We start from the raw sequence: 5,308 nt of genomic DNA, 5'->3' as shown, positions 1-5,308 counted from the left end.
GTTATGGGTTGTGAGTTTGTCCAGTCTGGCAAGTTGATATGACAATTTTTTCTCTTTCTTTCTTTTTCTCCTCAGTCTCAACAAAAGTATATAATACAGAAAAAAGAAACAATCATATTCTACATCCTCCACCCCCTCCCCTCTTACTGACAGATGCCTCAGGAAATAGTGCAGATCCTAGCAACTGTCACAATTTTTCGGTCCCCACAGTCTATTTGGCACAACAATTGAAGCTTTTTGTTTTCTCCCTGAAAACATTCAACTGAATTCAATTGTGGCAATTATGGTATTCTCGAGATCCCCTCTTTTTTTCTGTACATGTTTGAAGCATCATGTAGCAACAAAGCAATAGACAAATTCAAATAATCATTCCAGTGTAATGCCACATGAGTACACAGAGTAAATATGGGTATGACAGTGCATTTTTTAAAATATAAGTCACAGCGATTCTACAACCATTCACAGTAGTTCTTAACCCTTTAGCCATTGAAGATTCCATACATAATGGCCTATGGTTCCCTAGAAGGTACAGCAGGTCAAATCCATTGTAACTTATGGGACAAAGTGACAATTTTTGGTAATTTCAAACCAGTATTTTGAGAAAATAGTTGCATCAAATGCATTTTTCTCAGTTCATGGTTAGATCCATCATATCACAGTTTATGAAAACACCATACTTAGTTTGAAAAGTATCATTGCATTATGTACAGCAACGAAAAATTGCTGTCGTGACTTCTGGGACATTTGAGGACCACCGTTTTTCACATGGGAAAGTAAGTTCTGAAATATTCTTACACACAGAGTCTCTGGAAAGATATTTTCTTTCCTGAATGTAGCAAAGGGTTGGTGCTTACCCTGAGCCAAGTGGTATGAATATCTACTCATTGGTACAGTAGCAGGATAGGGAAAACCAGTGTGACTGATGGGACACAAAAACGTGACTTATGGGACTCTATCAACTACCACATTTTGAGATTGAAAGAATAATATTTACTGATGCTGGAACAAGTTCTAGAACATCATAAAACCAATCTATGACCAAAGAACATTCAGAAAATAAGCCATCTGAGAATTACACAAGCTGTATTATGGTCATAATAGTGTATCAGAAATGATACATCAATTCTGCAAAAATTGGCAATTTTCATGAAAAATGAAGGTTTTTCGGACATAACTCCTCTCCACGTTCACCGATGTTCACAAATGAGGTATTAAAATATCCGTTGTGAAAGGCTGCTTTGAGTAAACAATACCAGATCATCTGATTAAGCTTCATTAATCATCTATACTCAATAGTTTGATTTTCATAAAATGCAACCTTTCCGTGGAATTGACCAGCAATATTACTCTAATTTCAACAATTTTCTAAATTATGTAAAATAACTCACTGCATGTTTATTTTGGTCTGTTATAAATTAAGTTTATTTGAAGGCCTACTAAGAATTCTAAAAGAGAACGGTGTGTCACAGAAATAATTCTGATATACTTCTGTTGACCTTTGACCTCTTTCAAATTACATAACTATATTCTACATGAAAACAATAAAAATAGTACAGCATAAAATTACTAAGGAAAAAAAAAGAGGATGGATGGTTTCGGGCAGTTCAGTTACTAATGGGTTAAAGTAAGCTGTCACTTTTGAGAACATGGAAACACATCTGTTACAAACTACAAAATTGGGAGACTCTTTAAACTCAGCATATTTTTTTTTCACACATATAATCAGCTATGCATGAAGTGTCACAATAGAACTGGGTGAAGAAGGAGTTGTTATGAACAATGTTACTACAATTAAACCTACCCAACCATTTGATGGTTCTCTGGATTTCACCTGCAGGAAATACAGGATGACAGCAGGAAGTCTTGTATCATATGCCATTAACCATACCATAGAGCGGATGAACATACTAATCCCACTATAGGCCAGGAGCTTAATAATGCATTCAAATTTTATGCATGATGCTTCCTTCATCTACAGTTTTGTCAGGGGACAGCTAGCCACAGCTGTCTATCCAAAGAATAGGTTTTGTGTCAAATACAAATAATAGTGAAAAAGATGACCAAGGGGAATCATTCCTCTAATGAATTTGGACGACAAACATACCAACAAATATGATAAAGCACATTGGTGTCTACCACTACATGCACAACAGTGACAAAACAATGGAAATTATGTTTCCACCACTGATACATATTGACGATATTCATGCTGACTACTCAACATGCTTTTTTTTTTTTACTTAATCATCAAGATGAATAAATGTACAATTGTTTGTGGATCATATATGCCACATATTCTAAAACAACCCTCAGGGTCATCTGAGGCAAAACATTCTAGATTTCAGCCCTACACTTTTATGAAAAGCTGTTGGAAAATCTGAAGGTGTATGATACAATTTTCATTCCTGGGGCTTCCAGAGGGTGTGTGTGTGTGTGTTGGGGGGGGGGGGGGGGGGGGGAGTCTATTCAGTTAGCTAGGTCATATGCTTAAGTACTGTCTGTGGGCACAGTCTCTCCCTGGATAGACCTGGCAGGAAATTTTGCACATCAGGCTCATAAAACAACCATAAATGACATATTTATGATCCTCCCAACTCTCTAAATCATTGTCTCTCTATGTGACGACGGACACGTATGGCAAATACACGTGTCCATTTTAGGAGCATTAAAGGGGAAGTTCAACCATATTATATGCATGATATCGAATGTGGGGAGATTTGTGAAACAGATTTGTGAAAGTTTAAAGGACAAGTTCACCTTCATAAACATAAGGATTGAGAGAATGCAACAATATTAGTAGAACACATCAGTGAAAGTTTGAGGAAAATTGGACAATCGATGCAAAAGTTATGAATTTTTTAAATTTTTGTGTTGGAACCGCTGGATGAGGAGACTACTACAGCTTGTGAGTCATATGCGTACAACAGTATAAAGAAAATGTAAAAGAAAATTCAACATATTTTCACTTTTTTCGCATAATAAAAGAGCTCTTGACTTGCCTCTTTCTAAAGGCAGGGGGAATAAAATTACCCATAACATTTGTCGGTAACGAGTCAGGGGAATGTGTACTTTTTTCAAAAGATGGCATTTTGTGAAATTCTCTTTATATTTTCCTTATATTGTTGTACGCATGCGACATCTAAGTTATTCATACACTGCAGTAGTCTTCTCATCCAGCGGTTACTGCACAAAAACTTCAAAAATTCATAACTTTTGAACGGATTGTCTGATTTTCCTCAAACTTTCAATGATGTGTTCTACTAATATTGCTACATTCTCTCAATCCTTATGTTTATGAAGGTGAACTTGTCCTTTAAAAATGAAATTGAGCAATCCGTTCAAAAATTAATTCCATGTGCTGCCCCTTCTAGACTGGAACTTCGTAACAATTTGTGAGGATAAAGGGGATGGCTAGTAACTGATCAGTGGGAATCAGTGGGAATGCTGGGGGATGATTGTTCCAATCCTTGTGGGATTCATTTAAGAGTACATTATATATCTATTGTCGTGTGAAAATTATTTGCTTCAGAATGGTCACAAATTCAAGTAATGTGCAGTTTAATGTTTCCAGGTTAGCATGCCTGTACAGTGACGGGGTGATCGTTAACGGGTCGTTAATGATCTCCCCGTCACTGTACAGGCATGCAGTAGAAATGAATTCGTAAATTCTGTATTTTTAATGGAAAGTATGAGTTCCTTTGACTTGTTACCAACATATGTCACAACAAATATCATTCTTCACAGCTTTTGTATTTTCTCTATCCTCTAACTTGTGTGACACCATAGTTGTTGTAGAGTTTCCACCAAAAGAGGGCAGCACATAGTATACTGTATACGCTATAATTTTCGCGTACATAAATTTTCGCGAATTGCCGCTGTCACACATTTTCGCGAGTGGTTAAATTCGCGATTGGGGGACCAGAGAAAATATGAAGTGGCAAAGAAAGTGTGAATCTTCAACTTACTAGCAAATAAGAATGATACTAGTTATACACTGCATGAAAAAGACTTGCCAAACTCTGTGAACTAGTAAGTTAGAATTCAACATTTTTGAAGTGGTTAAGTCCATCGCGCTAGATTTCTGACGAGTGGTCCCCTAGATTTCTGACAAGTGGTCCCCTTGCGATAATGGATTGGCTCTCTACAGTATTCCTAAGTAGACGTGGACGTGCGTAAACAAGCTTAGCCAGTATGGTCTGTTCGGTAAGCCGTGACATGGTATACTACAGCTGTAGTACTGAAATGTTCAGATCATCAAGGCAAGGGATTCATTTTGGAAGGTAATATTTTCGCGTGTTGTTAATTTCACGAATAGCTCCTGACTCGCAAAATTCGCGAAAATAAACCCCCGCAAAATATATAGCGTATACAGTATTAACAACTCATAATTTTTAAAAGGATTGCCCAACTGAGTATTTCATTTGTCTTTTTTTTATTCACTGAATCCCCATGTGTGAATAAACTTTTCCTTTGACTGCATGAGCTTCAACTCAGGGTTTAAATCTATGGACATTTCAAGGACCATTCAAGGCCCAATTTGTCATATTCCTGGCTCTGACACTTGATGCAGAAAGAAACTGAAACATCTTATTATAAGTGTCAACTACAAACTAAAATGATGGTGCTTGAGTCTTCATCATGTTCATTTTCATTTTCATTTTTTTTTTCTGCAAACAAATCCCCCAACCCCAACAGGGAATATAGGAGATAAGAGAAAATAATATACCAAAAGCATTTTCCCGACTGGAAAACATGTACAAAAGTTCTAGGAAATCAATTTGAAATCTCAATTGCCTTTTAAGGGGTTTTCAAAAACAAGTGAAAATAAATCACATTTTACGGCCACACATACAAACCCTGCATTCGTATCCTTTTTTGTTCCTTTTATTGGAGAAACATTGAACACAAACACTACTTCAAGTAAGTGGTGCACAAGAAAATATATCACATTGCACTGGAGTTTAGGGAGCTTTCACAAAAGCAATGTACCTTAACTGGAAATGAATTTTAATATAAGCTACTGTAAATGTGAACTTGAGCCTTTCCTCTTGACACCATAGGCAGCAGCGGCAATTACGATAATGCACAGACAAGGATGTAAACAATGGCCAGCCAGCCACACATTCCCTGTTGAAATTCAAGACAGTTTGTGTCCTCAAATTAGAGCTTCTTTTAGCATCCTGCCCATTCCTCCTCCACTTGAAAAAAAAAAGGGGGGGGGGGGGGGGAGAAGGAAAAAAAGAAAGAAAAGAAAAACTGAAGGGCGATAAGAAGAGGTTGGGAGGTGTAAACATATCGGCTTTCTTTG

The 5,308-nt window shown here is 36.9% G+C and overlaps 1 protein-coding gene across 1 annotated transcript in view; it reads right to left on the bottom strand.

Annotated features, from left to right (window-relative positions):
• The window catches only part of LOC139726724 (uncharacterized), a 37,288-nt gene that overhangs the window by 5,671 nt on the left and 26,309 nt on the right, over positions 1-5,308 (bottom strand). The gene's annotated exons all lie outside the window — the stretch shown is intronic.

This window comes from Diadema antillarum, unplaced genomic scaffold (assembly GCF_040938485.1).
Source record: "Diadema antillarum isolate AM-2024a unplaced genomic scaffold, OU_Dant_1.0 seq00000097_RagTag, whole genome shotgun sequence".
Classification (NCBI taxonomy): domain Eukaryota; kingdom Metazoa; phylum Echinodermata; class Echinoidea; order Diadematoida; family Diadematidae; genus Diadema; species Diadema antillarum.
This window is presented reverse-complemented; position numbering and strand designations above follow the sequence as displayed.